This window comes from Thamnophis sirtalis, unplaced genomic scaffold (genome assembly GCF_051295495.1).
Source record: "Thamnophis sirtalis isolate CommonGarterSnake01/CBP01778 unplaced genomic scaffold, rThaSir2_p1.2 scaffold_4, whole genome shotgun sequence".
NCBI classification, from domain to species: domain Eukaryota; kingdom Metazoa; phylum Chordata; class Lepidosauria; order Squamata; family Natricidae; genus Thamnophis; species Thamnophis sirtalis.
This window is the reverse complement of record NW_028261384.1, coordinates 77,622,970-77,648,477: the sequence shown is the minus strand read 5'-3', so window position 1 is coordinate 77,648,477 and position 25,508 is coordinate 77,622,970. Positions and strand designations below refer to the sequence as shown.

Sequence of the window (25,508 nt, the reverse complement as noted above, 5' to 3'; positions counted from 1 at the left end):
GTCATAACAGTTGTAAAATAATATTTTTGTGATGGTCATTAAGCAAACCACCAATGTTGTTAAATGAATCCAATCAATAAGTGAATTGTTTATTATCAATGCTGTTTTGCTAAAAACTGGAAATGATGCATTTTGGCAAAGCAGATGTTACTGTGGGATGCTGCAAACATATACCTGTGGTTAGGTTGCTAAGCATGCAAAATTTGGTCATGTGGTCACCTAATTATCAAAACTGGGCCATAAAACCCCATTTTTGGATTGATCATGTCAATCTATACATTAATAACCTTCTTTCTCAAGCAGGAATGTCAGAATGCTAAATAATGCAAAAAGAATAAGTGTGGTAATCAGATTAACAGTTTTTTTATATAAAATTAGGGTAGTGCAACTTCAGATTCAGATTCTTCAGATTATCTGGGGTTGCTCACATGTCCCCCTATTGAGAGATCAGTTGTATCTTTTCAAGGAGCACACAAAGAAGTTGCTGATGGATTTCACATTTACATATAGATATGCTTCAAAGTATAATTTGACACAGATGTGTATCAAATAGCCAATTTCCATTTAAACCCCTGCAAGTTTTAGCATCCTAGCACTAATATATAAATCCATAGCGGTCAGTTAGCTGGCTTTAAGCCATTTTATCGAAACACTGCTGGATCAACATTAAGGATTCAACAATGATATATATTCATAACAGCCAATATGCCATGATCATGCTTTTAACTACAGCGTTTAAGAGTATCAGGCTGCCATTCCCCACCAGAAGCAATTCTTGAACAAGAATTTTTTTAAAAAATTCTATTGTATTTTATGTTTACAGGAAAATCTGACTTTTTGCAGTTTTGCTCTCTATCACATTAGTTGCTGCTGGGACCTTGTTTTTCAGGACCACCTCTTTCAATAAATATTCCGATGTAAAGAACCACTTGCAAAGAATTAGTGCCTAATATTTGTTTAATGTTTCTCCCATTGCTTTCAAAGTTTTAGACTTTTGGCCTGCAGGCTGGAACTGTGATGCTTTTTATTTTTTATAGAGTCCCTAGAAAACATTAGTACTAAATGAATAATGAATCCCAAAATGCTGTTTAAAGTGCCTGTACTACAAAGATAACCAAAATAGATGAGACTGAAATGATAAAGAAAATAGCAGGAATTGAAATTCCACAGCATGTAAATGAATACCAGTTGGGTTTTGAATGAAGCATGCACCATTGCTGTGGCCTGCAAGTTTCTGTCTAGGATTGCTGGGAATGGTGCATACTGCTCCACGACCCTAGAGAAAGGTTGGGCTGCCATTTCTCATATTTGATCTTTTGTATGGGAACGGGGGGGGGGGGGGGCGTGAGGTGGGCTGCTTCATGCCAGTCTTTGGAGCTCCTTGGAATTTTAGGCATAGAGAGAGGTGGATGAGGAGAGCACCTGTGTTTGATGGTTAAGGGGGGGAAAAAAAGGCAAGTGACCAAATTTTCATCACCTGATCCCATGGGCAATGCAAAGGTCATACCTTTTGAGCACAGGCTGCAAGTCCTTTTGTTCTGCACTGTCATCATTTTGAATGGTTGTGAATAAATTGTTACAAATTGAGGACTATCTATAGTTCAAAGTCACCTGCATTAATTACTGCCAAAACTTCATCCATGCATAGCCAACTTTTACCATACAGTGTATGTTGTTTACTTCAAAGAATCTAAGATCTAAGAAAATTAGACAGTAATATTTTCTTCTTTCAAATTTTATATAGATTTCATAAATGCACATTGCATTCTAAGATTTATTATAGGTTTGCACCTAAAACACAACACATATGTTTTCATGTAAAAGTGGTGTTTTGGGGACAAGTTTATTATCATATCCATATTCCTTTTTTAAAAATCTTGTTTGCTGTTACTTGCAAGTTGTTCTAATCATTGCTGACTGTATTTAACTCTGGTGCTTTCTTGCTGGCTATGTAATTTTATCAGAGAATACCAAACACATAACATATCACATATTAACAGTGTAACATCAAAAGATAAAGCAAGGTTTAGTAGAACAGATTAGACCCGAGCTGAAAAGCTTTAAAAACATTGAATTTAAGGTATCCAAACTGGCCATGGCTTATTCTTGTGTATGAATTCATTTGAAATGAAACCAATCTTAAGAAATTTTGCTTCTTGTAAAATAAAAAAACCAGAAATCATAAATCCAGTTCATGCTGTAAATCACTGAAATCTATTATCATAATGCTATTACACTGCTCATAAGTATTTGCAAACAGAACAGAGCCATATTTAACTAATGGTTCAAGTGGAATATATTCCACAATTTATGAATAAATCAAGCTAAGAGGTCACTATAATTCGTGTTCAGCAACATGGAAAATTAGAAGTCAATTCTAAGGAAAAATTCAGGAGAAAAAGCAGACAATATAACACAACCAATGTAAATTATAATTAATATTAGATTCAGAGGAACAATTTCCCTAGTACCAACTTATAATACTTAACCAATATCAGCCAATCATTATTGTGCTAGTAACAATTACAGGTTTATATCTCTTCAATGAAGACTTATTGCAGAAAATTTGCCACTGAAGGTTTGGGCAATAAAAAAATAGTGAAAAGGATGCTCAAGCATAGACAATACAGAAACTAAATACTTTGTATTTCTCCCTTAAGTGTACATTCTCCTTTGGAATTACTGAGCAGCCATATCAGAGCACAAGGATATACTGCCAACTTTTAAAGACAGCCTCATCTTTTCTCTGAATTTGCTAACTTCCTATGCAACTACAATACAATCCTAGGAAAAGATAAGTTTGATTTCAGGAGCTACTGATAGACGCTACATATAACTCTGTCTATCCAAATATTCTTTTTCCTTCAAATGTGAAGCACTGCAGGATCCGGTATTTTATTACTAGTTTATTACAATTAATAATAAATCATCAGCACTTTTGGCATCCACCGAGGATTTGTAAAATAAATATGAAATTACAAACTTCCTAACAATAACACTGCATACAAATACATACCTAGCTTTGTTTTTAAATAAGGCTTAATATCAGAGTATTGTAAGATGGCCAATGTGACAACAGTTTTTTAAAAAGGACAAGATGATATGGGAATATTAACAGCAGTAAAATTTCTGAATTCTAAAAAATGAGGTATTAGCAGGCATATGAGTAAAAGTGGCACTGAGCAATTTTTGAGTAGCATATGAGTAATCATTGAATCATGGTGGCATAGTAGCCACAGTAACCATTGAATCGTGGTGGCACAGTAGTTACAGTGTATTATTGCAGGCTAACTCTGCCCACTGCCAAAAGTTCAATCTATCAAGATTGACAGCCTTCCATCATTCTGAGGTCAGTAAAATGAGGGCCCAGAATGTTGGAGGCAATATGAAGACTCTGTGAACTGCTTAGAGAGTCCTGTAAAGCACTATGAAGTGGTATATAAGCCAAAGTGCTATTGTATAACCTGGATTTTCAAATGGCCCTTGATAAAATGTCTCACCAAAAGATTCTCAGTAAACCTATAGAAGAAGGTGACTTGGCTTTTTAGATTGTTAATTAATTAAAAATGAAAATGTTAAGATCATAATGCAATGGCAATCTCCTAAATAGATAAGAGTAAATAGTATGGTTTCTTAAAGTTCTGTCTTGAAATCAATAAGGCAATTGGTCAGCTAAATTTGTAAATTTTGCTAACTACTCAAGGTGATAAAGGACAAAACTAATGTGAGTGTTTCAAAAGAGTATTTGTGAAATGTGGGAATATTCAATCTATTAGAAAACAGGGCAAAAATGTCTCTCTCTCTGCTATCTTCATATATGCATTGATATCAACTCTCTAAAAAAAAGCATAAAAGAGTTCTAGAATTAGAATGGACAGATAAGTGAAGAAATTAACTCACTGTCCAGCAATTGTGAAAATAGCAAATTCCAATCTTGGGTTCATTAATAATACAACTAAAAATAAAACTTCCAATATGGTATTGTCTTTATTCTGATCTATGGTACATCTTCATCTGAAATGCTGTCACAGTTCTGATTGCCAATTAAAGAAAAATACATTATAGAGCTAGAAAAAAGCAGAAGCAGGCAACTAAAATGATTAGGTTGAAATATCTTATTTTTTAAAAAGTCTTGAAGGTTTGAGGCTACTTGGGTTATTAAAAAAAGTAGTTGAAAAGAAATGCTTTATTCTGTTATAACATTAAGAATAGTGAACTTTTAAAGAAGCTTAACTAAAAAAAAATCCAGAACATTTTAGAGAAGACAACAAAATTTAGAAAAGCCACTCACAGAGGCATAATTAATCCACAAATATGACAATATCAGTAATTCTGATAATTTAAAGGAAGCTTAGATACATTTATGGAGGACATAACTACCAAGAAATAATAGTCATAGCAGCTCAAACTATTTCCGAGTTTACTATTTTCAGGGAAACAATGTCAAGACAGGGGCATGTCTCCATCTCATCTCCTGTGAGTACCCTAAGGAAGCCAGCATTCTTTGACATAGAGAAACAATGAAACAGACCCAAGAGTTTTAATAGTATATAATATTTTTAATTAGTCTTATCATTAATCTCATGTTAAAAATAAACAATACTACCAACACATCCCTTAGAAAACTTTGATTTAAAAAAGTTTCACTTACAATGAACCTCAAGGGTTATGTTTTTATATATAACAACAATATTCCTTTTCATAAATAGATGGCTTAGCTTTTATTAATTAAGACTTGGTATAATACTCAAGTTTACAATTACGTTAATTTGTTTGGTGTTGAAAGTACTGTCACAGATGTGCTCCAAAATAACAAATTTTTAATAACAGATTCACAAGCTGTGGATTCAAGGCAACTCACATCCTAGGGTTGAAAGCAACTTTGTGGGAATAGGAATTTTTTTAAAAACCACCTTGATCAGGCTTGGACACCAAAGTTTAAACAATGGGAAAATTCACTCTGGGATTCAGCTCCTGCTTTCAACATAAGATCACCCAAGTGTAAATATTGTAATATATACATAAAAATTTAACTATATAAACATCTTCGTTGCCAAACATTCAGTAAAATTCATTTTATCCATGGGTTAAAAGTCTGCACATATTAATCACAGTAGCACAAAATTCGACAACTTCTGCTTTACCATAGATGCACTTTTATAAATTCTCTCTCTTATTGGAGAATCCTGATTTTTCCAAAGTACATAACTTACAGCAAAATCAATATAGAAGCCCAATAGTCTTGCCATAATAAATTATATGTTTAAGTACGTCTACTTATTGGGCACCAAGTCATTCTAGTGTTTAGAAGTGGAAACAAGCTTTTAAGTAATGCCTTTTGATACTTCTCCACTTAATATATCTTGATATATTAACATATTTTAGACTAATATAGATTATAATTGTCATATCTTTGAAACTTAAACCCGGGGCAATAGAATTAGCTTTAGAGACAGCAACTAATCATGGATAAATAAGGCTCTGAATCCTGTTTCCTCAGTTCCCTTATCTAAGAACCATTCAACAAACTACAATGGCTTATTTTATTTCTATACTTGCAAATCTCAAGTTTTTAAATACATTCTATGATGCACATATTTTTGTAAGAAAATTGTTTTCTCAATCCACACTCATATTCCAAGAGCTGTAGGAAATGATTATAGGTTTCACATAACATAATAACTAAAATGACATTTTTAAATCATTAATTTACTGTGCTACTTTTCTATGCTACCTAGACAAATAGAGTACCAACAATAATTTCCATATGATGAAATTCAACTGCACTTCAAAAGACAGGCTTTCACAACAATTTGCTTTAAAAAGGCTTTTGTTGCTTATAATTTAATTAAAAGCTAGAACTGTCATGCTTTTCTCTAAAAATGCTATTTGTCATTAGATAGTGAAACAACTCAAGGAAAAAAAAAACCTACGGTGGCCAAGAGTGAAATAGAAAACTTAAAGAAGACAATATGTATGTCAATAGTTAAAAAGTTGAACAGGTACAAACAATGAAGGGATGAAGAGCTTGTTAAAAGTGCTTCACTAATGGAATAGGAATTTGGTGCAGATAAAGCGTCTGCCTACTTTGCAGACAAAAACAAACATTCTTGGTCGTCCACTATTTTTAATCCTAAAGGGATGAAAAAACCTAAAGCAGTGTAAATATCTATAAACTCAACTGGCAGCAAACTTCAGTTTTTTGCCCACTTGAACAACGCAGATACCCACTTGAACAACCATATCTGGCCTGCCGAACACGGGAGAGGCAAGGCACCCCACCCCCACGAAAGGGCCACCGCGTGAGGTTTGCGGGAGGGGCAGGGCAGACGCACATTCGAAGGCGGAACACATCAGGCCAACGGCAACTGGGAAGCTGGGGAAAGCTTTACGGGTGAGGAGTAACCAAGCAAGAGCACAGCGAGGTGGAAGTGAAAAAAAACGCTGCACAAAGGAGGAACGCGACGGCGGCATTCGGCGCGCAAGGGGAAAAAAAGGGTGGAGGTCAGGGCCCAGAGGAAGAAAAAGGAAGAGGCCGTGCTGCTGAGTGACTCTTGGAGCTTTGTTAATGCACTAGAAAAACGGGCCGAAGGTGATGCGGGGCTAATTGCAGGCTGCCGGCAAAAGACGACGACGACGACGACGCCGTCATATTGCGCCGCCGGCCTTCGTGAGGGGCCTTACAATGAAAGAGCAGGAGAGGCGGCCGCGAGAAAGCCAGGCGGTTCTTAAGCTCCCCTCCCTCTCTCCCCTCCCTCCGCCGGTTCAGAGGATCCCGAAACGACACCCCACCGCTCTGCCCGACGGCACAATCAACCTCATTTGACCCGGTTCAGGCTCGCTGCGCCACAACCTGGGACCGGGCCTACTACCGCCGCCCTACTTCCATGGCTCCTCGTAACCTGTGGCTCTCTGACCGCCTTCGTCCCCTCCCTTCCCAGACGGGCCAGAGGTTTCCCGCCCCTCTCGCCCCTGCTCACCCCCCACATCGCTCGTTCCGCAGTCAGACAATCATCCAGACAGGCCCCGGCACCCTCGTCCATCCAACCTGGCGAGCCCGCCTCTTCCGGATCCGCCGCCGTACAACCAGCGTCATCCGCCTTCGCTGGCTCGGCTTTATCTCCTAAACGGGGCGCGAGGGCGGCCCCTCCATAGACACTTGCCATGCGCCCCTCCCCACGTCCAGCCAATCGTTAATTGTTCCCGATTACGTCCGTTGCCATAAGTGAACAAGAAAAAAAGGAAATAGTTAATTCGCCCCTTAATTGGAAAGATTCCTTTTTTTCCAGAGGAACCGCCAGAGCTGGGCGCACCTATTTACATCTTGTATGCTCAAACTCGTTTTGCCCATTTATCTCTGTGTTCCCAGCAATAATTAAACTGATTTAAAACGGAATAAGGCACCCGGTTTCAAAAAACCAATAAGGCCCATACCATCTAATTAGAGCTCTCCTGAAAATGAGACGGTAAACCAAACAGCCCCGCTTACGCCGATTAAAGCATAGCCTGTCCAAAAATCTGATTGAAATCGCGAAGATAGGAGAACAAAACACTATTTCTGTAACTTCAATTTTCTTTGTAAGTGTTGCCCACTCTGCCAGTATTTTTAATTATTAGTTTCCAAACGCAATACTTTGGAATAGATCAATAAATACTACTGTACTGTACAGGCATTGTATGACATGCTAACAGCCACTAGACCTTCAATTCCTTAGTAACTCATTATCTCTTGTTTTTAAGAAAATGAGGACCATCCGCATACACCTTTTGAAGCAAACATTGCAGATGCCCATAGAAATTTTTCCCAGGGAGGGAGTACATTTCGATGGTTCAAGGGCTAGAAAAATATAACCATCAGACAACTATAACATGCTCTGTTCTTGCCTTATAATAAATGTAAAGTTTTTAAAATAATTTAAATTGATTATGGATTACCAATTGTTGGATCATTAAGATTAAGCATGCAAATATCCACAGGTGACATTGATTCAATTGTTGTCCCAAAACCTGTTTGTAAGATTCTTATTGTGCATGTTGTCTACAAACTTCGAGTTTGGAATATAGCTAATAAGAATTTGGACCCTGAATTTGAGAGAAAACTTTTACCCTTAACAAAGGGTTTCTTTGTCCAACTAAAAATATATTTATGATTATAAATATAATCATCATTCAGGCAAAGCAAAAAGCATTTATTAACACATATCTTTTTATAGGGTACACAAATAAATGACGTGTACATTTGATATATGTGATACATCAGAAAAAAAGTGATCAAACAATAAAAGACATTGATTACATGTTATACTTGAACAATAGAAAATATTAATTCTAGGTAGTGTTTCCCAAGAGTGTCAAATTTAAAGATTACATTACTCTTTCCCAGCTGGGTTTGTATTTTAAAACTTGAAAACATATTCAAGGACATTCTCTATTGTTTAGTGCTGAAACAGTAAGTTTTCACTTACCAAAAGAAATGGTCTTGACGAAGAAGAAAAAAACATGATTTCCTGGAGTTAAAAATAAAGACCTAAAACTGTCATGTTAAAACTGCTAATATCATCTTTTAAAATGCTACTAATGAAGCCTAGACTTCCAGATAACAATTCCCTCATTTGGTTCTAAAATTATTTATAGTTTGCTGAACCACTATTATATTTAGAAAGTGTGTAGTTAGCGTTTGAAACTACACAGGATCTGTGGGTTGTGGAGCAGTAACTAAAAAGTTGTTGCAGGCAAATACAAATAAACAATTGCATAAGATAACATTGAAGTCCAACAATGAGTACAATGTGATAATAATGCCAAGTAACATTTCTTGAAAATTTTGCAACAGAAGCAAAAGTCCAACAGAAGTCATGGTTTCTTAAAAGTAATCAGTTCCACAACCCACAGATGCTGTGTAGTTTCAATCAGATTTTTTTAAAGAAGTTCATTAGGCACATTCCAGGAGTCTAACAATCTTTGTCTATGAAGAAGCAAGGACCCTTTCCATTTGCTTAATCAGCAAAAATCTGGAAAGATATTTTAGGTTGGATCAAGAGTCTTGTGCTAGAACTTTTAAGTAGCACACATTTTTGCTGCTGGAAAGAAAGGCTTTAGTTACTGACAGGAACTGTAGAGCTTTCACTGTGTTCTGCTTCTGAAAGGATAAAAACTATCTGATAATTAGTTCATTCCTCTCAACTATGGATGCACTGAACTGAAGTGGCAGTGACAACCCCTTTTGTGCATTCTTGGCCTAGAAGAAGTTCCTGAACATTTTCACATTTATAGGAATAAGCCAATCTATAATAATTATAGTAACATGATTCACATGGAGTTGCTGACAAAGAAAAACACATTAGGCACACGAGGTTGTCAATTAGAAACCACCCAGAAGAAGCCATTCCAAGAAGCATTGTAGTAACACTGCAAGTTGTTCTCCCAACATTAATAAGAAAATTCTCATAGGCAATAGCAGAGGGAACCTGAAATACTGGTACAAAGACTGAAAGATAATTGAGCAGCTTATTTAGCAGCCTGTTCAGCAAAAATCAGGATTTTGTAGAGGCTTATTAGATTTGTGCAAGGTTTCTATACCAGATTTATGGTCTGCAAACAGTTATTTTGACAACTTCTGTAATATCAAAAAACAGAGTTGAAGATTCATAGTTGTACAGTGCTTCAGTGTTACATTTGGAGTAGCTAGAATCTCTAATTAATAAGTGGCTAAAGCTTAACATTTGAAGAGTGGAACAAAATTTATTCATGAGGAAAACAAAAGATTAATTAAAAAGAATAATTACTGATGTTAGAACAGACAAAATAGTAATAGCCAAAAGTCTCAGGCACCCTTTTGAACCACGAGTGGAATATAGGTTGCTTTTTATTAGTCAGAGTCATAAAATATTTAATCAGGCCTGGCAAATGTTATCCAAAGCTTACAAGTTCCTTGTAAGAGTGTAACCTATAGTTTGATAGAAGATAGAAGCAACTGAAAAATAGCACCCACACTTGCAGTGAAAAGTTCTTTTGTGTTCAGGTATATAAAATAATCCAAGTAAATGATTTAAATAAACTGGACTGCAGCTTAGCTGGTGAAGCTTGGTGAACCCATTTCGTGACACCAGAGAGTTAAATCTTTGGATCTCTGAGGTAGGATTCAGCAGGTTTTAAAAATACAATATCAGTATAGGAGCAACCCCAAAATGATTCAGGAATATCTGTAAACAAGAGGAGGTAATTTAAAAGGAGATTTATTGAAAATGTAAATGTAAATAGTAAAGTTAACAAAAAGGTTTAATGATAAAGAGCAGTTTAGACCTAAGATTTATAGTGATTGGTGTGTGTCTGTGTACGGACTTGTCACGTAAAAGAAATGCATGCTTTATTCATAGGTTTCATCAACATCAAGTTCATTTTTCCCTATTTCAATTATCCTTTCCAATCCTTGCAATTCAAAATTAACTTTTCTAGGATACACAGTCAACAAAGATCAAGTTCTGCATCAAGTAAACCGACATTCTTTTATCTCGATTTATAATGTAACATAAGATTCATCTCTATCATAATGTTCAATAGGAAAAATTGTAGCTTCATTAACCAGTGCTTTTCCTTTCCATAGGATCTGGGACAACTTACTATTGCTGGGTGAATGTGGCCAGGTGAGCTGTGTGCTGGGTCTGCACAGAGAGTGTGTGGCTGGATCAGTGCAGATGACTCTGCATGGATAACTCAGCACAAATGGTAGGTGCAGAAAGTGGGCATGAATGGTAGGTGCAGACAAGTGGGCAGAGCTGGATCAGCACAGAACAAGTCACCACAGCCAATTGGACATAGGGACAAATTGGCACCCCACCAGAAGAAACCCTTCATGTGCCGGCTGACGGGATGTATGGGAAAAGGACAATTTGTAATGAGGGGAATCATCGCTGAGGAACAATCAGACCAAGTAGGAAGGAGAGAAGACACTTCCTGTCACCAGAAGAAACATATCCCATTCCAGACCCAAGATGCAGTGGGTTTGTGGAGCTCATAACTAGGACTACTTACCCCAGTAGGTGCCTTCCCGCTTTCCAGGATGGGAATCACAGCCTGGTGAGCATCCGGACTAAGCACCGCAATGAGCCTCTATCTATGTCCAGATTGTGACCCTGCTGCTGCCATTCTAGGGAGGACTGCTTGGGATGTCAACCAGAGTGCTCCATGAATGGGCTCTGTCCATCTGCCTGCAGCATCTCCTACAAAGATGGTAGGGGGTAACAGTAATTTTCTAAACAATAACCCCATGGATTAGGATGACCTGAGAAAGAGAGAGAGGGAGGAGGAGGAGGGAGGTGCTCCCTCAGTTGCACAAACACTTGCTCATTCCTTTTGATTTTTATAATTTCAATGAATGCTCCATTTTCTCCTGCTACCTATTAGGCACAACTTAGTGCTGTATATCCTTAAGAACCAATAGAAGCAAGGCGAGCAGGTTTTTTTCTTAGGATCCTTGCTGTCACCCAACCTCTCTCAGACTCCTGCTACCTTAACTCCCAGAAATGTGTTTTTCAGGCTTACTCCCTTTTCTGTAGGGAAAGCTGCAGGCAGAAGGCTAGTCTTTTTATGGAGCACTCTGGCTGATAACAGTCATCCCTAGGATGGCAGTGGCAATAATCTGGATGTGGATGGAGGCTTGCTGCGCAATCAGTACAGGTGCCTTTCACACTGTGCATCTCATCTTGGGTGGCGGCCCTGGCTTGTTTGGTCAGGTCAGCCCTAATTATGAGCTCTTTCACTCCACTGACCCTTGGGCCCAGAATGGGTCAGTGTTACATCATTAAATCTAATATAAAAAATTCCTTAAAACACTTCGCAATATTCTGTTGTAATCATCAGCTGAAAACCTTTCTAAAACAATACATAATTGTTTAATCTTTATCTCAATGTATTTAAGCATTCCTATATCAATCATAAATTCATGTATGTGTTCCTCATGTGCTGCTAGTTAAGTAATATTAATCTTAATACATTTCTATCCTTTTGCCTGCTTTAACCCACACAATACTCTTCTCAAAGTAGGACTGATTTATAGCTATATTTACCATGTGTAACAGTACCACAGATAGATAGACAGACACATACATGTATGTATGCATGCATACATACATGTATAAAACTTTCCAAAGAGCATTTGGATTCATTAAGATGTTTCAGGGATGATTGTTTGTTAAATTCATTTGCTACTTATCTTGCCATGGCGCTATTCTAGATGGTTTACAACAATAAAAAGGAAGAAAAGAAGTGTAAACAAAACAGAAGCAAAATAATGGAATAATAAAATAAACAACAAAAAAGAAAAGGGGAATACATGATGACAAAAAGATGTATGGGTGGAAAGTAGTAAGTAGGGTCGTGGTGGTAGGTGGAGTCTACCATCAATCCACTAACCACTTCCAGCATGGGGCTCCCCCATTTGGTCCCTAGGCCAATGGCAGAGCTTTATTTTCAGGCTCTTATGGAAGTGTAGGAAGGTGGGGGCAGTTCTAGGGTAAGAACTAGGGCAATTCTTAGAACCAGCCTAGAGCATGGGTGTCAAACTTGTGTCAAGTTGCCATCTTGTGGTGTATCATGATGTTTTTTCGCTGAGCTGGGTGTGGCCTGCTGTATCTGGGCTGCAGGCCGCAGTTTGACATCTCCTGCCCTAGAGGATAGGCTGTTCTAAACGATGGGCACTGCAGCGCCTCTTCTGGATTCTGTTAGTTGGAGTTCTTTGATTGATGGGATCCCTAGAGGCCCTCTCTGTCTGCATGAATAGGACTGGCTTGTCCTAGCTGGATGAGATAGTTCATCAGGGAGCCTGGACCTAAGCCAATAAGAATGTTTAACACCTTGAATTGCACTCAGAAGCAGACCAGTAATGAATGAATTCTTGAACCTATCCTAGGAGCCACAAAGACTGCCATACTTCACACAAACTGAAGCTTTTGAATGATTTCAAGGGTAACCTGTGTACAGCCATTGCAGTTGTCAAGATGAGAAATTACTAGGTTTTGAATTAACTGAGTGCAGGGAGTCATGAGGCTGGCACAGTGGTTAGGGTGCAGTACTGCAGGCCACTTCAGCTGACTGTTATCTGCAGTTCAGCGGTTCTAATCTCACCGGCTCAAGGTTGACTCAGCCTTCCATCCTTCCGAGGTGGGTAAAATGAGGACCCAGACTGTGGGGGCGATATGCTGACTCTGTAAACCGCTTAGAGAGGGCTGAAAGCCCTATGAAGCGGTATATAAGTCTAACTGCTATTGCTATGATCCAGGTAAAGTTAACGACTGGTGCAAAAACTAGAGCTGTACAAAAGCTCTTCTGGTCATGCCCACCACCTGCATTTTAAGCAGGAAATGTGAATCCAAGAGAAGCCTTAGGTTGTGAACTGGGTCTGAATAAGTAGCGCAACCTCATCCTTAATTAGAGATGATAAACCTGGATGCTGAGACTCCCTACACACAAAGCAACTCACTTGCCAGGGTTCAGTTGATTCTTGTTCTTCAACCAGGTCTCTACAAGGACATCTAGCAGGCATTGGGAGAGGGCAGAGAGATTGTAACTTGTATAAGGCATAGAACTGAGCATCGTTAGTATCTTGATGAATTTCAACCATGGTGATGAATAATCTCATGGAATACTTCAAAAAATGTTACATTAGAAAGGATAGAGTCCCAAGCTCTGTGGGACACCATCAGCAAGTGGTTGGATTTCTCATTCCCTGTCACTGATTGGGACAAATTTTGGAGTGCAAAACTGCCACCCAATCCCAACTCACATGATTGGCCCCAAAAGATACCATGACTTATATTATTGAAGGAAGGTGAGAGATCAAAAATGGTGAGAATGGTTGCACTTCCCTCATGCTGCTCCTGCCAGAGATCATGCACGAGTGCAACCAAGGCTGTTTCTGTTGAATAGCCAGACTTGAATTCTAACTGAAAGACACCCAGGAAATCTTTCATTGATGATCCCCTGGAGCTGCCGAGCAACCACCTTTTCTATCAATTTCCTCAAAAAGGAGAAATGGAAGACTAGATAAAATTGTCCAGGTAGGTGCAGCCAAGTGAGGATAAACTAGGGCCTCTTTAAAAAGTCCCAGGCATGTCCTCTCTTGAAATGAGGAATTTAGTATTGTATGTATCCACCTGCTGGTCACCATCCTGGAGGCTTTCACCAGCCAGAAGGGACAAGGATCTAATTGAAGATGGTTGCATTGACAATGCAAAAAACCCTGTCCACTTCCTTAGGCCCAGCAAGGTTAAATCATTCTCAAATTACTTGATAAGACACATCCCTAGGCATCTTATAAGACTACCACCTTGCAATGATTCTAATTCTGAAAACTCATGAGTGATTTATACAAAAGGTGTTCAACAAATTCTTCTTCCCGGTTTTGAAGATGATTACCAAGCCTCCTCCCCAACCTAGAAGGGGGATTTAGATTTCAAAATAGTGGCTGATAATAAGGAGTAGATTCAAATCAATATTTTTTTAAAGGGCTATTTCTTGTACTTTGTTTCCTGGTGAACAAATAACAAATAGGTAATAATCAAGCCTGTAACTGATTTGGACAAGCCTGGTGTGCCCCAGGGGTGGGTTCTGGAAGGCATTACTGCCAGTTCACTCTTGTGTGTGCTTGATGTGTGCTGTATGCACTTGATGCACAGTGTGTATGCCTGATGCGCAATGTGTGTGCATGCACAGTGCAATTAAAATTGTTCTGCGCATGCGCACAAGTGAAAAATAAGATTGCGCTGCCAATGGCGCAGACTGGGGAACCGGTTTGGGGGGTGTCAGGCCTGGGTCGCTGCCTGTTCCAGCAACCCAGGCTGCCAAACCACTACTGGTTCGACTAAAGTGGTCCGAACCGATAGGAACCCACCATTGGTATGTCTTCTCAGTTTATTTCTAAAGAATGTGATTCAGAGTAGGGAATGCTTAAAGTTCTATATGGCCTGGGGCCTGGCTACTTGATGGAATATCTGTCTCCTATAGTATCTCTAGACACAGAGTTCATTCAGTCTGGTTTCTGTTGATTAACCAATATCGTTGATGGCAACCTCAGAAGTGCATCTTCTCCATACCAGTGCTCAGCTCCTAGAATGAAATTCCCTCTAAGTTCTAGATGACCTCCACACTGCTGTTGGTTGGAAGAATGTTGAAGATATGGCTGTTCATTAAGTTCTTTGATGACGGAGATTGTGACTTTTGCTTTATTTCCTTCCTTTTGCTCTTTTTTTTCTTTTTACTTGATTTTATTGTAATTTTTTTCTTTTGAATGTTGTGAGCCACTGAAAGTTGTTGAATGTTGGGTGCCATACAATTTAAATAAAAAAATAAAAGAATGTTCTTTCTAATTTTTACACCTGAAAAGAATGCAGACTATTATGTAGAATACTGAGTAAAACAAAGATCAAACTGGTGTGCTATACATGCCTAGTAATTTTTTTGCTGACCAAATTATAAAACTTACCCCTAAATAAATAAGGGAATTCCAATAAAGCAGAGATAATATATGTAGATGTTGGATTTCCTGCTACAATATTATATTTCTGATTGTAACAAAGTATAAGAATGATATCTGATGAGATGGGCAACAGCTACATACATACATACATACATCATACACACACACACACACACACACACACACACACACACACACACACACTTACGTACAACCAGAAAAGAATGGCATGTAGGAATTGGCAGTGAAATGTTTCACTTAGTTTGAAATTCTGCTTTCAACACATTTGAATTTAAAAATAAACTGGATTTCTGTATGTTAATTTTAAATGTAATGGTTAAAAACAGTTGATAGAATATTTTCTATGCACATTAATTTTAACTACATTTAACATTTGTGGTTAACGATAAATTTTATTCCATCTATTCATTGTGTAGGAAGTACCTACAGCTCGTCCTTTCAGCAGTTCCAAGAAAGCCCCATACCCATTTGCCCTACTCTGATGACCCTGAGGACACAGATAAACATCCAAGTGAAATCAAGGACTTTCTAAAAGAATGCAAATGACCAGGTGTCTGCAAGGAATATAAATCCTTCTGTTCCCCACCATCCAGTCAAATCTGAAGAAACTTATTGGATGAGAAGCAAAAATCGCCAAGAAAGTTCAGTTGCCTCTTGAAAAAGCATCTTTGGACATTATATTGGAAATGTGAAAAAAATGAAGGGTTGTTTTTATCCCATATGATGGCTTTGCAAAAAAGCTAGAAAATTCTGAATCCAAATATATAAAATAATTTTAAAGATTAACATTAAGTTGAAAACATTTTTTTTATTGGGATTTATGAATAGTAAGTAAAAAAGACTCATAGAAGACTGGTTATTTTTTTAACCTAGTAACATTTATTTTCTTAATCTTTATGAGCAGCAGCTAATGAAATAAAGCATTAACAAGGAAATCTGCAGTACAATCAAAATCACAAGTATACTGTTGACATTCTTAAATGTTGCAAAAACAAAAAAAGGGGAGCCTTAGATTTACTACTGTGGAGCATATAATAAAAGCCTTGCATGAATAATTCATTTCTCAAGTGATTTCAGAAGCAGAGAAACTGATTTCCTACTTACAGCTTTGTTGCTGGAAAGAAAAGTTATCTTTGTTCAAGCAGCAAAATATCCAACAGCACTATCAAAAGAGGAGTAAGGCAGACCTGTATTCTTTAATTTAACTTTTGTTTTGGACCAGCCCACACTCATTTAAGATGCCAAGTGAGATGGAGAGAGGCAATAAATAAAAACACAGTCTACTAATTCAACTGAGGATCTGAAAGATATAGAAAAATAATCAGCATAAGAAACCTTGTTATACCACCCTGTAACAGCATCAAGGCATTAATCCTTGCTGATGTGAAATAACCTTTTCTGATCGGTACACCTCAGATTTTCAGAATTGAATGAATAGATAACTTAATTTTGATTTTATAAGACCCAACAATGAATTGGAATATTTAGTGAAGAAACTGAATAATTTTGATGCACTGGTTATTTTTAAGATAAACAAAAAACAAAAATTAAGATGCAGATAACTTTGTTGAGAAAAATGTATATAACTAAGATGTATATTTTATCTAAAATATTCTTATTCCAAATGTTACCCAAATTGGTCACAGATGTTCCACTTAAACAATAGCAAAAATATATTTCTATATACCCAAGAATTAAATATAAATTGTTTTAGGATGCAATAGAGAGTAAAAGATTGGGTCTATCATATATAAATTTATGTATTCACACTTGCTTTTGGTTTGGATGAAAGAAAGAGTGACCTTGAAGAATAACAGGCTATTAGATTGGAGAACCATAATTTGAGATTTGTTTGGTATGATAAAGCCAAAGTGAATGCAGATTTTAAGAATAATTTTGTTAAGTTTAGTTTATTCATATCAGACGCATCACAATTAAAATAAGGCATACTATACAACATAAAATTTAAAATATAAAACACAAGATTAAAACATGTAGATGTTAAATAAATATTGCCCAGTAACCAGCAATATTAATTGTGTTCTGTCATGCTGCCATGTTGTGTTCAAATGGACACTGATCAGGATACAAGGGACAGGTATAAATATGTGTTGTCTAGTTATGTTACAACAATCACAAAGGGCAGAAGACACCAGATAGCTCCATTTATTCAGAGTGTCTCTGGATCTGTTGTACCCATGCACAGTCTATTCAATTATTTCCATATTTTCCAGCTTTCACTAGACCCAGATGCCAACTTCTCCATTAGTTCCATCCAGTGTTGGTTCTTTGTTGCTTTCCATCGGTCTATTCTGATTCCAAATTTTTCGAAGTGTTCCTTCAATCGAAGTAAGTCTCTTTATTTTATTTTAATCACTGTTGAGTTGGTTGTAGGCCATAGCGGGGATGATGCCTAGATTTAGATGATTTAAATTTGTCTCTGTATGCTTCTTCTTCTATGCAAACAACAGGGGTTGCAATGCTGGCTAGGTGAAACTAAAACTACTAGAGGGGTAGTATTAAGGGGCCCAGTAATCATTCATAGCAATATCTATTTTCTAAGCATGTATGCTGGTTTATATAAGATTGGGCAGGCATATTCACCTGCTGAGTAACAATAAATCAAAGCTGTTGTCTTAAGGACCTTTGGTTTTGCACCCGAGTCAATATCCAGGGTACTAGAACTATCTGGCACCCAAGGTAGAGTTCATTAATTTTTGAGAATATTTCATCCACTGACCTTCAGTTTAGCGTTTGTATAATGCTGTTTATATGTTAGGGCCCTATCTCGGGCCTAAATATTTATGGCTGTAGCAATATTTTAATAATGTTACTTTCCTGCTTATTGGAAGGCACATGCCTGAGTTTTTGCTGGATTTGATTGTAACTGGTTATGACAATAGTATTGATCCAGGTCTACCAGGGCTTCAGCTAAATGTTGTTCCGTCTCTTTAAATATTTTGCCCTGTACAGCCATTGCTCAATCATTAGCATATATATAGTTATTACTGCCTTCAGAGAGGAGCTGATCACTCATGTAAATATTAAAAAGAATTGGAGTCAATACATTACCCTGTAGTAAACAGTTCCTTTGGTTCCTTCATCTACCTCACCTTCCCTGAAACTCCACCAAAACATACAGTTCTGAAGCAGATATGATATGCTTAAGTTTAAAACTTTTACTCATATCATAAACTTTCTGCTTCAGTCTTCTAAGATTGATGGTATTATATCTGGCTGTGAGTTCTATGAGTTCCTATTACATTGCCCTTTTGGAATTCATCTTCGATATACTGAGTTAAATTCAGAATCTGGGTGGTGCAACTTTTTTCAAGGTGAAGTCCAAACTACTGCAGTCTGAGAAGGGGTTCTACAGCTACAGTGAGGCAATTTTGTATTATTTTTTCAAATAGTATGGCACAATAGAGAAACTGGATGGCAATTCTTAGGTTTATTGGCCTCTTTACCTGTTTTTAAAACTGCTACAACAATAGACTTTCGCCAGACAGTAGAAATCTTACCTTGTTCCAATAATTAATTAAATATTTCTAGTAGGTGTCAGACCAAATTGCTTTATCTGTTCAATATGGATATCATCCAAACGAACAACTTTCTGTGGCCTACTCTTCCTTATAGCTTCTCTCAGTTTTTCCATAATAAAGTTGGAACAATAAATTAGTCAGTTTACACTCATTTCTGTTAATCTTAATCTTGTGTTTTGGTGGCCTTTGATCTGGGTTGCCATTCTTAAGAAGCTGACTGGCTATTTGGCCTGCAGTTATGTTGGCATAATCTCTAGTGTGAGTTGGAGTGGACTCTAGAGGGAGTGGCTGTTGGTGCTCATGTCCAATTCCTCTATTGTTTTAATCCAGCTTTCTCTCTTGACTTTTCTTATCTTCAGTTATGGAAGTAATTTACTGCTCACCTGCGTTCCCTGGATTCATATAAACTACTTCAACACATTGCTGAATTATATAATTGCCTACAAATATCAAGTGTGGATTATATCCCCTGCACTCCCTTCCACTATTAAATGAAGCTGGTAATGTTTTGTCATGTAAAATAGCTAGGGTATTAAAATCCACCCACTTTATAACAGGCTCCCCATTTTTGTCATCATCGGGATACCACCAGATATTTCTGTAACTATTAAAATCTACAATAATAAATTTTATTTCATCCTTATTAAATGTATTAAATTCATCACATTTGATCTGAATTAGTGATGGCTTATATACTAAAGTGGCCGTACAGTTGCTGAGCTCTACAATTATTACTTCTGTTATTTATTTCTGACGTTGTGTACCAAACCTGGATACCAGACTTCACAAAGACCATGCTGTCGTACTGTCAGTTGGGCCTCTCTGCTACTAGCCAAATGCTTTATATTTTAGCTCTTCTCTGTGGATATCCTGCATAAACAGGACATCACAGTTATTTTTTTTTTTTGGCAGAAGTTCCACAATAGTTCTTATTTATTTGTAGACGGAAGTTCAATGTTTATTGAAATTATAGTAATCTGTAGATATTAAAAACTTTGTGGGATACACATAATGTCCAGATAGACATGAGCACGTCACTATGCTTTGGATACTTTGCTCTAATCCACTATGCTTTGGATTAGATTGAATGGATTTTTAAAACTTTTGTTTTATTTTTTAAGAGTCTGGATTAAATACAAAACAAAACTTTCTTCTAAGATACATCTTTTGTTGTTACCCCAAGAAGGTTTGTTTTAAAGACAAGAAAGCAGAGATGGCAAAACTAATTAAAAAGAACTTAGCTAGTTTTGTTTCCATTTGGAAACAGTTTTTGAACTTTTTTGCTTCGTACTGAAAAAAAATGAAAATTTTGATTCTAGGTTTTGGCAGTAAGAATGATTTTGTTAGTTTAGAAATAGTTTGAAATATTGTGAAGTGTAAAGGAAAAGGTTGAGGGTGTACTTTTCTGAGGTTGTATTTGAGTTTTCTTTTTACAGTACTGAAAAAATGTTGAAAGTTATAACTTTTTTCTTTTAGCAGTTCTCCCTGTCTTTTTCTTAATTCTTTAACTTTTGTTTTTCCTGTATTACATATTTTTTATTGAAACTTAAAAATATTATCCAAAGCAATTTTAAGAAAATTTTAAAGAAAAGGTAAAACAACACCATAGAATATACTCAATCTGACAAGGCTCCTTTAATGTACTTTTACATATATCAGATAAGACCTTACAGAGTTACACTCTTTAGAAATTTACAAACCATTCCCCTAAAAGAGATAGTTTTTATCATTTTTCTGTACTGAAGTAGGCATGATTATTATAGCATAACAGAACAAACATTTGATAGGAAGACATGCCTAGAACTGGAGGAATCCAAGATATCTAATATTCTTAACTCTAGTTGTATGAAGAGGCCACATTCTGTTTCCATTTCTGGTAGAGAACCTTTCTGATAGATAAAGAGGGCATACATTTTGCACAATGTGAATTTATTCCCTTAAAGAAAAGAAATAAATCTATTGAATCTTTTACTGAAGAATTCTGAAAATGTGGAATTTTTAAACAAAATCTGTCAGATCTTAAGTTAATTTTTAAAAATTATTTATCAGTTCTTCATGGCAGTATCATTGAAAAAACAACTGAATTTCAAACATTTCAGGAAAAATAAGCTAATGTGTTAAATGTGCCCATCATTCTATATTCATCAGAATTAAGAAAGTCCAGGCACAACTGATCCAAATCTACTTGAACATATCATCTTATTAATATATAGTCCATGTTATAGCTAACAGATGACAATAATTCTAAAAATCTCACCATTGTTTTGTAAATACTGGACAAAAGAGAAAACCAAAAGGCTAAAAGAGGGCAGGAAAAAAGGCTACTAAAATGGAAAGCTTTTGCTGCCTGAAAAATCACTGAGAAAAAAACTTATTTCAGGTATAGAGCACTGCTCATTTTAACTCACCCCCAATAAACTCTTATAAGAATTTTATGCAAATATTTAGTGTTGCTAAGCAAGGATTAAAAGCACCTTAGCCTCACAAAATCCCCATTCATTATGGAAAGAAGCCCACTTTTATTATGCGTAGGTATAGAATGAATGGCTGAGAAGGCTTCTATAATGAATCTACTACACCTGAATTCTGGAATGTGACATTACCTCTGCACTAGACATAGGGTTTATTTCTGGATTCCTCAGAAAGGTAGTCTGAGTTTGAGAGGAAGGCACTAACTTAAAAAGGGAAAGGCTGAGATTAAAGAAAAATTCAGAACATGCAAATTGCTGGTGTGTGAGCAAGCCTGCCTTCTCATAAGAAATATTTTCCTTGTAGCCTAGAATTGATGGTCTGATGTACAACTGCAGCTATTCTGTACTTCTAAGTAACTATGATTAGTCACTGTGCTAAGAAGCTAGGACAATGCAAAGGACACTTATAAACATTTCCATAAAAATATCTATACATTTAGCAATAAAACAGAATCCAGCATATTGCAGTCTTCCTTCTCTACCAACACTTTGCCCTGATTATTTTCATTACCAAAAAAACTAGTAAAGTTTCAGTGTACTTTTGAATGAAGTGAAATGGTTTGGCATGCATTATCACCTTTTCTGGGAGGATTTTTTTTTTGTATAAAACATTCAGCAGGAGTTGACCATTTTTCACTAAGTTTTACGCTTGAAGAAACTTAACATCTAAAGCTTTTCTCTCATTTCTCAATAAGTGAAACTCCAGTTTAGTCTAATGATTAAAGCTGCAGTCTAGAAATAGAGAGACTGAGTTCTACACCCGCCTTAGGCATGAAAGACGGCTGGGTAATCTTGCACCAATCACTCTCTCTCTCTCTCAGCCTAACCCATCTCAAAGGGTTGCTATTGGGGAGAAAAGAGGAGCAAGAAGGAGTATTAGATATGCTATTTACAAAAAAATAAAATAAATTCCAATTTATGATCACATTCCATCTGCAATTTGTGAGAGGTTAGAATAGGTGTCTAGGGATTGTCTTATTTGGTGCTCCAGCAGATCTGGGTTATTTTTGTAATGACCTACCCATTGTCACTTAGTCTTCTTCATTCAGCTATCCAAAGTCCTCTCATTCTGTCCTTCACTTTGTTTTTGACAATAAATGACATATTAGCATGTTAATCTTGAACTTTCAAATGAACAGATAGTGTGTCTAACTGTACTGATCTTCTCAGAAGTTGAAAGCAAAGTGGTTCTGAGATTTAGGCACTCATGAGACACACATCCCACTTGATATGAAAAGATCAATGGCCCTAAAAGCCCATTTGCCAGAACATCTTGACTTTGCTAAGTTAGGACATGATGTTCATACAATACAGTGCATTTCTTCCCCATTTCCATAGTCATTTCAAAAAAGTGATTGATTACATAAAATCATCACTATAAATATACCTCTGATTCCTGATCTTACCAAGTTTTACAGAAAAACAAGTCTATGTGATTATCACTCTTAGTGCCTTTTTTTTTTCCCTTTTAGGCTTAATTGCCCATTTCCCCCCTCTTTTCCTTTTCTTCAAAGAGGAGTTAGAAGTGTTACCACTGATTTAAAAGGCATTCCTTCCCTTTAAAAGGCATTCCTTAAGAAACTCAGAGGTTTGTGGTGGTATAAAAGAATGGTCATTTAGGAATCCTTCCCCTCCTCAAAATCTAAAATATTCACAAAATGTACACATGCGAAGTTACAAGCAGAAATGGAAGTTTAGGAGTAATTACTATACTTTAACCAGAACTATAATATGCAGTGCTCTGTTGTATTTGCTTCAGTTGCCCCAATTACATTCATTTTCTATTTATCAGATTGGGAGATTTAATTTTAGGTGATTTCATTTTTTCTAGTTGTATCCTCCCAATCTCTAATGCAGTTTCCCAGCAATATTTGTAGTGAGACAGTGCCATAAAACAGTTTATAATAAAATAAATAAAAAGTAAAAAGTAGAAGAAGAAAAGTCACATGACTGACTGCTAGAATGAGGCTGGGACAGTCCATATTTTTTAAAAGACATAATCTGCAGAAAGCATTTATTGCCCTAACTGCAATAACTCCCATAGTGCTATGAACATATGCATTAAATCATTTTTTGGTTCCATCTTTTTTTGTTCTTGTTCCACTGAAGTCGGTAGTCTAGCCATATGTCCTCAGTAGATATGTGCTAATAGCTATCACTATGATCACAGTGGCATGGTGGCCTAGTGGTGAAGCTAATCATCTCCCACTCAGAAGGCTGAGTTCAGTATCACTATTATCATTCCTGACTTTTACCAGGTTTTCATAGGTGTAGGTGATACATGGTTGTTATCAAGCATATTTTGCAATCACAAATTTTCCTCTCACGCTGTAATCTTTGTGTAAATTTTTAAAAATGTAATAAAAATAGATTAGCATGAATTAGTCCAGTTTAGTAATGTTTGGGACCTAGATAGATGTGACCTTTCAAGTATGTGAAGCAGGCATATACATGTCTAATCTAGTTATAAAATTATAGCTGTACTTTTTGATATTCAGGATTAAAATGAGGGATAGAAAAGCCAGGTCAGTTCCTATTCACAGCTTAATAGAAATGGAGCAATTTGTTTTAATCTACTATTCTCTGTGCCTGCTTGAACAAAACAAAACAAAATTAGTCACCTAAATGTATTATAACTAAGCCAGAAGCAGTTGGAATTTCTAAAGACATGTAAGCAACTATGTGCAGAAGACATATGTGTGTCTTAACTAGTCATATAAATGTACCATATCATATTGTAAAAGGAGGTAATGTGTCAGTGAGTAAACAAGAGTATCCATGGATGTTAATTCTCTGTAGCTACCAGCATCAGCCATATGCAATGGTAAAACATAGCAACTCAAGTGCATCAAAAATGATGCCATTCCTCATCATTAGAACATCTTCAACCAAGTGTTACGTTGAAATATGGTACCAGCAGCTATGATTTTTGTTCCAAACCTAAAGTTACTCAGTGAGCTTCAAGATATAATAGTACATTTTAGATTTTTCAATGCCACGTGTAACATATTAGTTCTTGATGTTCATCAAAATGCTTTTTAATAACTTAGTAATGCAACAGTCAATTTATAATTCTTATTTGTGGACAATTTTTACCTCAGAGCTAGTATGGTGAATAATGGAAAAGCTGATTATGCTAATGCTATCTGTAAATTTTGGTGGTAGAGATGTGTTGGCTCTAACTACATAATTTGGACCCTTGCTTCTCTGGGAACTAAACATGTACAGGTAGCCCTCGACTTACAACAGTTCATTTATTGACCATTCAAAGATACAATGTCAGTGAAAAAAGTGACTTATGGCCCATTTTCAGAGTTACAACCTTTGCAGCATCCCTATGTCCATGTGATAAAAATTCAGATGTTTGCAACTGGTTCATATTTATGACATTTGCTGTGTCCCAGGATCATGTGATCACCTTTTGTGATTCTCTGACAAGCAAAGTCAATGGAGAAGCCAGTTTCACTTAACAACCAAGATACTAATTTAACATAAATGATTCACTTTAAAACTTGGCTTGAAAGGTCGTAAAATGGGACAACATTCACTTAATAAATGTTTCACTTAGAAATAGAAATTTTGGGCCCAATTGTGGTTGTAAGTCAAGGACTACTAACTTATTAGACTAAACCAGATAGGAAAAGTTGGACACATCACCAGAACAATAATTCTCCTTTTACTTTACTGCAACATACTAAAATTGACTAAGTAAGAATTTGGAAATAGCAGCAGTGTGGAATTTAGCATGTTTACTCTAGTTCAGGCATGTGAATGTTTGCTTTTGAACATCAATTACAATAAGTTGACTTTTGGTAGTTTTGTTACAACTGCTGAAAATTGCCGTAGAGTTGTTGCTATTCCTCCTTAAAGGGTTCTAGGCAAACTGATCTCCCTCTGGTGTATTCACTATGCAATTATGAGTGTATAATTAAGAGTCAGTTTGGTTTAGGTGTTAAGGCACAAGGCTAGAAAGCAAGAAACTGTGAGTTCAAGTCCTGCCCT

General features: G+C 36.6%; 1 protein-coding gene across 3 annotated transcripts in view; it reads right to left on the bottom strand.

The window, feature by feature from the left end:
• The window catches only part of CUL1 (cullin 1), an 83,519-nt gene extending 76,418 nt beyond the window's left edge, over nucleotides 1–7,101 (bottom strand). For 2 of the 3 annotated variants that reach the window (XM_087713149.1, XM_087713151.1), the window contains exon 1: nucleotides 6,981–7,101. The gene's annotated coding sequence lies outside the window, so the exon portion shown is untranslated. Of the gene's footprint in view, nucleotides 1–6,792; nucleotides 6,810–6,980 lie in introns of those variants that run through there. The other variant, XM_087713150.1, reaches the window with a different exon arrangement.
• Nucleotides 7,102–25,508: the final 18,407 nt, after the last annotated feature.